The sequence below is a fragment of the Drosophila mauritiana genome, unplaced genomic scaffold (assembly GCF_004382145.1).
Source record: "Drosophila mauritiana strain mau12 unplaced genomic scaffold, ASM438214v1 U_154, whole genome shotgun sequence".
Lineage (NCBI taxonomy): Eukaryota > Metazoa > Arthropoda > Insecta > Diptera > Drosophilidae > Drosophila > Drosophila mauritiana.
The window spans coordinates 39,427-52,568 of record NW_022881285.1 but is presented as its reverse complement, the minus strand read 5'-3'; positions in this window follow the sequence as shown (position 1 = coordinate 52,568).

Sequence of the window (13,142 nt, the reverse complement as noted above, 5' to 3'; positions counted from 1 at the left end):
CGGGAAGATCCCGAAAGAAATTTTGCGGAATTGGGTAAGAAGGCAGATTTCCGGCTAGTTGAGGGAGAACATAGGCCGTCGTCTCCAACTGCAACGCGGGCCTAGTCGGAGATCGGATGGTGAAACTGCAGAGCTTCTTGGACTGAGCAGCAACTGTTTCGTTTAAGCCCGAGACTTGGGCTTGAACCACCTGGAATAGCAATCTAATTAGATTGAACAGTCGCTCGATTTTGAATGTCGCCTCTGATCCGGAGTCGATCAGGGCGCGTGCCTTAAAGTTAGTGCCAAGATGGGAAATATTGATTATGGCAGTGCCAAGAAGGATAGCTCTTGAGCCCGTGGCGAAATAATTTTGAACACCGGCTTGTTCATTTGGAACGAAATTGGCCTGATTAGCGGAAATTGGCCTTGCAGGATTTGAAGGGCTTGAATTGCTGGAAAAGAGGTTGTTTCGGTGCAACAACGTGTGATGCCGGCCACGGCAAGAAAAACAATTGTGCGTGCTTTTGCACTCACGAAGCTGATGTCCCTTTGCAAAGCAGTTTAAGCATAACTGCTTCCGTTTAATGTAGGCTCACCGGTCGTCAACCGACATTTGGAGAAAACGCGGACATACACGCACAGGATGGTTTTCCTTGTTGCACAAGACGCAACTTTACGATTTGGAGCCACTTTCGTCTCATAGGAATTTAGTTTTCTAGAGGGCCCACTTGAGCTCATCGCTTTGGAGTGCGACTGACTTGGTGGTACGGACGGTCTCACATCATCGATGGCCTCTAGGGTTCGATGACGTTCTGTGAGGAAGGTGTTCAGCTCTCCCCATGTCGGGATGTCGGCTTTCTTATGTAGCGACTGCTCTCATAAGGAGAGAGTTATCTTCGGGAGCTTGGATGAACACAGATATACCAGCAGGCAGTCCCAGTTCTCAGTGTTGATGCCTGACAGTTCTAAGGCAGTCAAGCAACCTTGAACAGTACTTTGCAGTACCTTCAAGGCCGCCCAAGATTCCTGTGGTATCGACTGCACATTAAACAGTATTTTCAATTGACTGTTTACCAACAATCGTTTATTTTCGAAACGCTCTCTTAGGTTTTCCCATGCAGAGCGGAAACCCTCGTTGGTGAGAGGCGAAATCGAAACTATGGCATGCCCGTCGCCACTTGTTTTGGCATTTAAATGGAATAACTTTTCAACCGGGGTCAGAAGTGGATTATTGATATAAATGGCTGTGAAAAGATCCCGCAAAGTCGGCCAGCGAAGATAGTCGCCTGCGAAAACTTCTGTATCGCATGGAGGCAACCGACAGCCAGAGAAAATGTAGGCCTGGGGCGCAGCGTTCGCGTCTGGGATGGACTGAGACGTGCCCTGCTCGATTTTATCAACGAGCTGGGCAACACACCTTTCATAGACTGAATAGCAATAACTGTATTTAGCCCTGAGAATAAGCATGTTGCTTGCTGCCGCTTCGCCTGCTGACACAAGGCACTCTGAGCAGAGGTCGAATTCCTTTTCAACCTTGTCCCATAGGGTTCGAACTTGGTCGCGACGGACGCTAAGCATCGTGACGGTTGGAGCTCCGGATTCCGGAGTGTTGATCTGAGCCTCAAATTCGCTTAAGCGGTCAGAAACCGAAATGAATTTGGCTAGCGCTAGATCGGAAGCAGCAATATTTTTAGCTATGCGGTGTACTGTGGCTTTGGATGGAGTAGCACAGTCGTCGGAAATCTGCGCAGGCGTTTTCACCGAAATGCTTGGGATTCTTGGACTCTTGGGACCTTGTGGTGAAAAAATAGTCCTAGGTTAGTCAGCGGACAATTTCTTCTTATCGTCCCCGATGGGCATAATCGAAGAAATACGAAATGGAAGGGAAGCGGTTTTGGAGCCCGGTCACACTTTTGAAAAAGTAGACAGATTCCTCAGACTGCACTTAATAAATTTAAGCTTGCCGCCGTGAACGGTATAAAGCAGCGGAAAAAGACCGTATAGGATGTAATGGGTGAGAAAGTGTTGTAAAATTTACGAAGCGGAAACGCCGTAGTTTAGACTAATTGGACAGGTGACTCGGAGTGAACAGCGAATTGTATAAATGACCTGTGATTTATGGTAATTAGGTCCACCTTATTTACGGTTGGAACACTTGGAATGTGGAACACAATGAAATAAAATGTTTATTAGAACGAAGAAAATTTTATTTTTTTGTTTACAACTGGAAACGGAGAAAATGGAATGGTGGAATTGGAGTCTTTTCTCCGAGTTGTAAGTACTTCTAAAACAAACACAAATTAATATCCAAGCAATACAGGAAAAAATATTTGTTGGGTGAACGACTTGTATTTGGCGGTCGTATTATTTATTTATGGATGATTTTTTGAATATTTTCAAAAAAAAAATTTTAAAAATAATCTAATAAATATTGAAAAAGTTATTTGTTAAAAAAAAATAAAAAGAAAAAAACGCTTTTAATTTATTGCTCGGAAATTAATTTGGAAATTTACGGAAAAAATTGATGGAAAACAAAACGCCTTTTCCGCGTCGGCACTTGGAATAAATTTTATTTGTGGTTTGGATTTGCCGACGGGAAACAATTTAAACTTTGGTATATGTTTAAAGGGAATGCAGATAATATGCGCAATGTATGTCGGAAATATATGTGGATATAATATATGTAATATATATGGATGTAGTATATGTAGATGTAATATATGCAATGTATATGGATGTAGTATATGTAGATGTAATATATGTTGATTTAATATATGGAACTGTCGGGTAAATGTTTAGTTAATATTTTACTTGGAATGGCCAGAATTAAGTGGACTGCGGAGTTAAAGCAAAAAATGTGTTGCGAAAAGAATTTGGCTTGCGTTGGACACAGTGAAACGAGAACAGAATTTTTGCCACTTTTGGCAGAGCTTTGGACTTAGAAAATTTCGCTGAACTTGGCATAAATTATTTTCACTTTTTCACATTTGGAATTTTGCACTTTTCGGACTGGATGAATATTTAAATATATTCGGAAATTTGGACTTAGAAATTTTCACGAATGAGGGTGAAAGGAGTACGGTGGGTAATATGACGGCGCCCGGGAGAATGGATAAGTACTTTTCTTTAATTGCCTTTTGTCGGAGAAATCCGTTAGATTTGACAATAAATCTTACACCAAATTGAACGAATTTGGATTTTCGAACCTTTTGCTGCAGACCGGCAATTAAAAGGAATGGAAATTTCGTACTTATCTTATAATTTTGTCGCTGGTGGACAAACTTGAAAATACAGGATATCCGGCTCGAAGGACCAAAAATAATGGGTTGTTGGGGGTTGCTGGCCTGGAATTTTCAAAATTTGCTGAAAAGAAAACACTCGAAGAAAAGCGAACACTAGACTTTTTGTAATTGCGCGGGCGCGACCGGGCGTATGTTTATTCAACGTGGTTAGTTTTGACACTGCTGCTTATTCTAATTAGCTAGGCTCTCCCAAGCACAGCGGAAACTCCTTGGAGACTCTGTGGTGAAGAGCGGGAGAGCGTAAGAGGGAGCGGAGAGCGGGTGACAGTCCAAACCCCGTAACTTGAAAAGTGTTTATTAGTGAAATGTAAATGGTTATGTGGGATATGAACAAATGACTGTTAATGATGGTGTGGTTATTTTCATAGTTCTGTATCTTTTGCATTACGTCATTTATCAAGCGTATAGCGTAATGGAGTTCATGTAATTTTACTGAGTTACGGGCGTTGATTTCAAGATTTTTTTTGTATTTCGACTCAATCATTTTCATATAGTGTTCCAAATAGGTATTTCAAAACTGAGCCCACAATGTTAATATGTTAATGTTTTATTTTTTATACATGCAGAGGCTTCAAGACCACCCAAACAACCTGGCACAAGACCTGCTGGACCCCAGTCAACGCACCAGGAGGCTGCACCGCTCCCACCCTTTGAACCTCTCTGGGATTAGACACGCACATTAAATTAAATTATATACATACATTATAATATACATAATACATACAATATCAACAGTTATTGTAAAGTTTCGCAACAAATTATGTAATCCATTAATTTCATACCGTTAAGTTTAGTCCTAAAATTTAATGATTGTCCGCGAGAACAGTTTTAAATTAATACATCCAAAAAAAAATAATAATAAATTTTATTGTATAAACATTTGATCTGGGGTGCATGGTAATCGGTTCGTAGTCTTTGCACAATTAATTTTTAAGCAATGATGTTCAAAGGAGGTTGGTATCTAGACTGGCTTATCAAAACAAAAGGACATATCCGTGGTTGCTGTCAATATTATTAATTTGAATTTGTAGTCCATGAACCGCTGTGATCAGTATAAGGAATAGTGTTATCAGGTTCCAGGTGCCTCTAAAATTGAGAGTTAATTATTTTTCTTTTGTTTTTTGAATTGTGTTTTGATCTACATTTTCTGTTGGCTTAAATAGATTTTCGAATTTGCCTTTCCGTAGAGGACCTTGTCTGTAATTATTGTCAATATTAAATTCCTGTCAATCTTCACTTATTTTATCTATTTTCTTCTCTTGAATTTTTTGAGTGTCTTATATTAGATGCCCAGCGTATACGAAAATTTGAGCTGGTGTCTGTCCAGTAGTGTCATGTTTAATTTTATGGTTGTATGTGTAAACGATTCTTTTCATATTTATCATCAGATGAATTGATTATACGAATTTTTTCATTTATTGTTTTGTGTAATCTTTCGACGTCTGCTACCCCGTTTTTGCTGTATTGAGCTGTAATTCGATTTATTCTTCTTCAAGCCATCGCTTCAACGCTAAAGTGGAGAAAGCTCCGTCTGTCTGCCTTTTGTAATTTGGGTTAACCCAATTGATTAAAAATTAGCAATATGCGTTTCTGCCTTCTATACAATCGTTAGATTTAATTTGGTCAAGTGTAGCGATTTTAGAATAAATATCAACGCAACTGATGTAATGTTTTCCCTCAGATGAATAACTTTTCTCGGCAATGTTCCGGTTTAGGTGTGATTTTTAAAGGCATTTTGGTTTCTAAGTTCTGTTTTGCCCAAATTGCATATGTTGCATTAGTTTATTATATTATTTTATTAATAGTTAACTATTTGGAAAGAAGTGATTTTCTTTAAATAATTTTGTCATTTTCTGTATACCAGAGTGTAAAAGTTTTTCGTGTGATTGAAGTATGATTTCTTTGAATTCGTAGTATGAACCAACGTTCTTTAATAGGAAAAGACTGCGAATTACTTTTGTGTATGTGGTATTAATAATTTCTATGTGTGTCTCATGTGTTTCTATGTGTCTCAATATAAATGGTAATGTTTCTATGGATAAAGTGATCGAGTAAAAATCTTTTTATTTAAAAGATGGTTGCTCTGAATGGCCGCTAAAACTTCCTTTTGGTTGGAGGTCCATTTCCTCAATGAAAATCCGGCGGAATTCAGAGCGTCTCGAAGCTCTTGCACCATGAGATGAGCTTCTTCAGTGGAGTCCGCTCCGGCTGGAACATCATCCACATACATGAAATTTCGAATGACATTGCTAGCTTTTGGATGACTGAGTTCTACGACAGCTGCTAGCTGCTGCAATACTCGGATGGCCAGGAAAGGCACGCCATTGACTCCAAAGGTTACTGTTCTCAGTTCTAAATCTCTGATTTCCCCTCTATTGTTACGGAAAAGTATTCGCTGAAATGGAGTGTGTCTCGGATCTACCCAGATCTGCCGATACATTTTCTCGATATCGGCGTTGAACACGTATCGGAAATAGCGCCACTTCAGAATTTGAATGGTCAAGTCGGACTGTAAGACAGGGCCAACATGAAGGATATCATTTAAGCTGGTACCATTCGATGAAGGGCTGGAGGCATTGAATACTACTACATGTACTACTCGCACATGGAATCGGATTCTTTTACCAACTTTGTTGGTATATTCTCCACCTCCCAAAATTTTGTGAGTAGTTTGTCCAGTGAATTATCGTACGCGTGGGAGATCTGTGTCGAAAAAGAGGAAATTCTGCTTTGGGTTGAGGCTGACACTGGCCCAGTTAGTACCCAGCCGAAAATGGTCTCTTGCCCCAAGAGAGAGCCACAGATGTTGGTTTTTGCTCCACTCAGAAGCACCGAAGGCAGAATGTCGGTTCCGATAAGGACATCTATTTGTGCGCTCTCATAGAATTTTGGATCCGCCAGTGGAAAATCGGGAAGATCCCGAAAGAAATTTTGCGGAATTGGGTAAGAAGGCAGATTTCCGGCTAGTTGAGGGAGAACATAGGCCGTCGTCTCCAACTGCAACGCGGGCCTAGTCGGAGATCGGATGGTGAAACTGCAGAGCTTCTTGGACTGAGCAGCAACTGTTTCGTTTAAGCCCGAGACTTGGGCTTGAACCACCTGGAATAGCAATCTAATTAGATTGAACAGTCGCTCGATTTTGAATGTCGCCTCTGATCCGGAGTCGATCAGGGCGCGTGCCTTAAAGTTAGTGCCAAGATGGGAAATATTGATTATGGCAGTGCCAAGAAGGATAGCTCTTGAGCCCGTGGCGAAATAATTTTGAACACCGGCTTGTTCATTTGGAACGAAATTGGCCTGATTAGCGGAAATTGGCCTTGCAGGATTTGAAGGGCTTGAATTGCTGGAAAAGAGGTTGTTTCGGTGCAACAACGTGTGATGCCGGCCACGGCAAGAAAAACAATTGTGCGTGCTTTTGCACTCACGAAGCTGATGTCCCTTTGCAAAGCAGTTTAAGCATAACTGCTTCCGTTTAATGTAGGCTCACCGGTCGTCAACCGACATTTGGAGAAAACGCGGACATACACGCACAGGATGGTTTTCCTTGTTGCACAAGACGCAACTTTACGATTTGGAGCCACTTTCGTCTCATAGGAATTTAGTTTTCTAGAGGGCCCACTTGAGCTCATCGCTTTGGAGTGCGACTGACTTGGTGGTACGGACGGTCTCACATCATCGATGGCCTCTAGGGTTCGATGACGTTCTGTGAGGAAGGTGTTCAGCTCTCCCCATGTCGGGATGTCGGCTTTCTTATGTAGCGACTGCTCTCATAAGGAGAGAGTTATCTTCGGGAGCTTGGATGAACACAGATATACCAGCAGGCAGTCCCAGTTCTCAGTGTTGATGCCTGACAGTTCTAAGGCAGTCAAGCAACCTTGAACAGTACTTTGCAGTACCTTCAAGGCCGCCCAAGATTCCTGTGGTATCGACTGCACATTAAACAGTATTTTCAATTGACTGTTTACCAACAATCGTTTATTTTCGAAACGCTCTCTTAGGTTTTCCCATGCAGAGCGGAAACCCTCGTTGGTGAGAGGCGAAATCGAAACTATGGCATGCCCGTCGCCACTTGTTTTGGCATTTAAATGGAATAACTTTTCAACCGGGGTCAGAAGTGGATTATTGATATAAATGGCTGTGAAAAGATCCCGCAAAGTCGGCCAGCGAAGATAGTCGCCTGCGAAAACTTCTGTATCGCATGGAGGCAACCGACAGCCAGAGAAAATGTAGGCCTGGGGCGCAGCGTTCGCGTCTGGGATGGACTGAGACGTGCCCTGCTCGATTTTATCAACGAGCTGGGCAACACACCTTTCATAGACTGAATAGCAATAACTGTATTTAGCCCTGAGAATAAGCATGTTGCTTGCTGCCGCTTCGCCTGCTGACACAAGGCACTCTGAGCAGAGGTCGAATTCCTTTTCAACCTTGTCCCATAGGGTTCGAACTTGGTCGCGACGGACGCTAAGCATCGTGACGGTTGGAGCTCCGGATTCCGGAGTGTTGATCTGAGCCTCAAATTCGCTTAAGCGGTCAGAAACCGAAATGAATTTGGCTAGCGCTAGATCGGAAGCAGCAATATTTTTAGCTATGCGGTGTACTGTGGCTTTGGATGGAGTAGCACAGTCGTCGGAAATCTGCGCAGGCGTTTTCACCGAAATGCTTGGGATTCTTGGACTCTTGGGACCTTGTGGTGAAAAAATAGTCCTAGGTTAGTCAGCGGACAATTTCTTCTTATCGTCCCCGATGGGCATAATCGAAGAAATACGAAATGGAAGGGAAGCGGTTTTGGAGCCCGGTCACACTTTTGAAAAAGTAGACAGATTCCTCAGACTGCACTTAATAAATTTAAGCTTGCCGCCGTGAACGGTATAAAGCAGCGGAAAAAGACCGTATAGGATGTAATGGGTGAGAAAGTGTTGTAAAATTTACGAAGCGGAAACGCCGTAGTTTAGACTAATTGGACAGGTGACTCGGAGTGAACAGCGAATTGTATAAATGACCTGTGATTTATGGTAATTAGGTCCACCTTATTTACGGTTGGAACACTTGGAATGTGGAACACAATGAAATAAAATGTTTATTAGAACGAAGAAAATTTTATTTTTTTGTTTACAACTGGAAACGGAGAAAATGGAATGGTGGAATTGGAGTCTTTTCTCCGAGTTGTAAGTACTTCTAAAACAAACACAAATTAATATCCAAGCAATACAGGAAAAAATATTTGTTGGGTGAACGACTTGTATTTGGCGGTCGTATTATTTATTTATGGATGATTTTTTGAATATTTTCAAAAAAAAAATTTTAAAAATAATCTAATAAATATTGAAAAAGTTATTTGTTAAAAAAAAATAAAAAGAAAAAAACGCTTTTAATTTATTGCTCGGAAATTAATTTGGAAATTTACGGAAAAAATTGATGGAAAACAAAACGCCTTTTCCGCGTCGGCACTTGGAATAAATTTTATTTGTGGTTTGGATTTGCCGACGGGAAACAATTTAAACTTTGGTATATGTTTAAAGGGAATGCAGATAATATGCGCAATGTATGTCGGAAATATATGTGGATATAATATATGTAATATATATGGATGTAGTATATGTAGATGTAATATATGCAATGTATATGGATGTAGTATATGTAGATGTAATATATGTTGATTTAATATATGGAACTGTCGGGTAAATGTTTAGTTAATATTTTACTTGGAATGGCCAGAATTAAGTGGACTGCGGAGTTAAAGCAAAAAATGTGTTGCGAAAAGAATTTGGCTTGCGTTGGACACAGTGAAACGAGAACAGAATTTTTGCCACTTTTGGCAGAGCTTTGGACTTAGAAAATTTCGCTGAACTTGGCATAAATTATTTTCACTTTTTCACATTTGGAATTTTGCACTTTTCGGACTGGATGAATATTTAAATATATTCGGAAATTTGGACTTAGAAATTTTCACGAATGAGGGTGAAAGGAGTACGGTGGGTAATATGACGGCGCCCGGGAGAATGGATAAGTACTTTTCTTTAATTGCCTTTTGTCGGAGAAATCCGTTAGATTTGACAATAAATCTTACAGCAAATTGAACGAAATTGGATTTTCGAAACTTTTGCTGCAGACCGGCAATTAAAAGGAATGGAAATTTCGTACTTATCTTATAATTTTGTCGCTGGTGGACAAACTTGAAAATACAGGATATCCGGCCCGAAGGACCAAAAATAATGGGTTGTTGGGGGTTGCTGGCCTGGAATTTTCAAAATTTGCTGAAAAGAAAACACTCGAAGAAAAGCGAACACTAGACTTTTTGTAATTGCGCGGGCGCGACCGGGCGTATGTTTATTCAACGTGGTTAGTTTTGACACTGCTGCTTATTCTAATTAGCTAGGCTCTCCCAAGCACAGCGGAAACTCCTTGGAGACTCTGTGGTGAAGAGCGGGAGAGCGTAAGAGGGAGCGGAGAGCGGGTGACAGTCCAAACCCCGGAACTTGAACAGTGTTTATTAGTGAAAAGTAAATGGTTATGTGGGATATGAACAAATGACTTTTAATGATGGTGTGGGTATTTTCATAGTTCTGTATCTTTTGCATTACGTCATTTATCAAGCGTATAGCGTCATGGAGTTCATGTAATTTTACTGAGTTACGGGCGTTGATTTCAAGATTTTTCTGTATTTCGACTCAATCATTTTCATCTAGTGTTCCAAATAGGTATTTCAAAACTGAGCCCACAATGTTAATATGTTAATGTTTCATTTTATTGTATAAACATTTGATCTGGGGTGCATGGTAATCGGTTCGTAGTCTTTGCACAATGAATTTTTAAGCAATGATGTTCAAAGGAGGTTGGTATCTAGACTGGCTTATCAAAAAAAAGGAGATATCCGTGGTTGCTGTCAATATTATTAATTTGAATTTGTAGTCCATGAACCGCTGTGATCAGTATAAGCAATAGTGTTATCAGGTTCCAGGTGCCTCTAAAATTGAGAGTTAATTATTTTTCTTTTGTTTTTTGAATTGTGTTTTGATCTACATTTTCTGTTGGCTTAAATAGATTTTCGAATTTGCCTTTCCGTAGAGGACCTTGTCTGTAATTATTGTCAATATTAAATTCCTGTCAATCTTCACTTATTTTATCTATTTTCTTCTCTTTAATTTTATGAGTGTCTTAGATGCCCAGCGTAAACGATTCTTTTTATATTTATCATCAGATGAATTGATTATACGAATTTTTTCATTTATTGTTTTGTGTAATCTTTCGACGTCTGCTACCCCGTTTTTGCTGTATTGAGCTGTAATTCGATTTATTCTTCTTCAAGCCATCGCTTCAACGCTAAAGTGGAGAAAGCTCCGTCTGTCTGCCTTTCGTAATTTGGGTTAACCCAATTGATTAAAAATTAGCAATAATGCGTTTCTGCCTTCTATCCAATCGTTAGATTTAATTTGGTCAAGTGTAGCGATTTTAGAATAAATATCAACTGATGTAATGTTTTCCCTCAGATGTATAACTTTTCTCGGCAATGTTCCGGTTTAGGTGTGATTTTTAAAGGCATTTTGGTTTCTAAGTTCTGTTTTGCCCAAATTGCATATGTTGCATTAGTTTATTATATTATTTTATTAATAGTTAACTATTTGGAAAGAAGTGATTTTCTTTAAATAATTTTGTCATTTTCTGTATACCAGAGTGTAAAAGTTTTTCGTGTGATTGAATTATGATTTCTTTGAATTCGGAGTATGAACCAACGTTCTTTAATAGGAAAAGACTGCGAATTACTTTTGTGTATGTGGTATTAATAATTTCTATGTGTGTCTCATGTGTTTCTATGTGTCTCAATATAAATGGTAATGTTTCTATGGATAATGTGATCGAGTAAAAATCTTTTTATTTAAAAGATGGTTGCTCTGAATGGCCGCTAAAACTTCCTTTTGGTTGGAGGTCCATTTCCTCAATGGAAATCCGGCGGAATTCAGAGCGTCTCGAAGCTCTTGCACCATGAGATGAGCTTCTTCAGTGGAGTCCGCTCCGGCTGGAACATCATCCACATACATGAAATTTCGAATGACATTGCTAGCTTTTGGATGACTGAGTTCTACGACAGCTGCTAGCTGCTGCAATACTCGGATGGCCAGGAAAGGCGCGCAATTGACTGCAAAGGTTACTGTTCTCAGTTCTAAATCTCTGATTTCCCCTCTATTGTTACGGAAAAGTATTCGCTGAAATGGAGTGTGTCTCGGATCTACCCAGATCTGCCGATACATTTTCTCGATATCGGCGTTGAACACGTATCGGAAATAGCGCCACTTCAGAATTTGAATGGTCAAGTCGGACTGTAAGACAGGGCCAACATGAAGGATATCATTTAAGCTGGTACCATTCGATGAAGGGCTGGAGGCATTGAATACTACTACATGTACTACTCGCACATGGAATCGGATTCTTTTACCAACTTTGTTGGTATATTCTCCACCTCCCAAAATTTTGTGAGTAGTTTGTCCAGTGAATTATCGTACGCGTGGGAGATCTGTGTAGAAAAAGAGGAAATTCTGCTTTGGGTTGAGGCTGACACTGGCCCAGTTAGTACCCAGCCGAAAATGGTCTCTTGCCCCAAGAGAGAGCCACAGATGTTGGTTTTTGCTCCACTCAGAAGCACCGAAGGCAGAATGTCGGTTCCGATAAGGACATCTATTTGTGCGCTCTCATAGAATTTTGGATCCGCCAGTGGAAAATCGGGAAGATCCCGAAAGAAATTTTGCGGAATTGGGTAAGAAGGCAGATTTCCGGCTAGTTGAGGGAGAACATAGGCCGTCGTCTCCAACTGCAACGCGGGCCTAGTCGGAGATCGGATGGTGAAACTGCAGAGCTTCTTGGACTGAGCAGCAACTGTTTCGTTTAAGCCCGAGACTTGGGCTTGAACCACCTGGAATAGCAATCTAATTAGATTGAACAGTCGCTCGATTTTGAATGTCGCCTCTGATCCGGAGTCGATCAGGGCGCGTGCCTTAAAGTTAGTGCCAAGATGGGAAATATTGATTATGGCAGTGCCAAGAAGGATAGCTCTTGAGCCCGTGGCGAAATAATTTTGAACACCGGCTTGTTCATTTGGAACGAAATTGGCCTGATTAGCGGAAATTGGCCTTGCAGGATTTGAAGGGCTTGAATTGCTGGAAAAGAGGTTGTTTCGGTGCAACAACGTGTGATGCCGGCCACGGCAAGAAAAACAATTGTGCGTGCTTTTGCACTCACGAAGCTGATGTCCCTTTGCAAAGCAGTTTAAGCATAACTGCTTCCGTTTAATGTAGGCTCACCGGTCGTCAACCGACATTTGGAGAAAACGCGGACATACACGCACAGGATGGTTTTCCTTGTTGCACAAGACGCAACTTTACGATTTGGAGCCACTTTCGTCTCATAGGAATTTAGTTTTCTAGAGGGCCCACTTGAGTTCATCGCTTTGGAGTGCGACTGACTTGGTGGTACGGACGGTCTCACATCATCGATGGCCTCTAGGGTTCGATGACGTTCTGTGAGGAAGGTGTTCAGCTCTCCCCATGTCGGGATGTCGGCTTTCTTATGTAGCGACTGCTCTCATAAGGAGAGAGTTATCTTCGGGAGCTTGGATGAACACAGATATACCAGCAGGCAGTCCCAGTTCTCAGTGTTGATGCCTGACAGTTCTAAGGCAGTCAAGCAACCTTGAACAGTACTTTGCAGTACCTTCAAGGCCGCCCCAGATTCCTGTGGTATCGACTGCACATTAAACAGTATTTTCAATTGACTGTTTACCAACAATCGTTTATTTTCGAAACGCTCTCTTAGGTTTTCCATGCAGAGCGGAAACCCTCGTTGGTGAGAGGCGAAATCGAAACTATG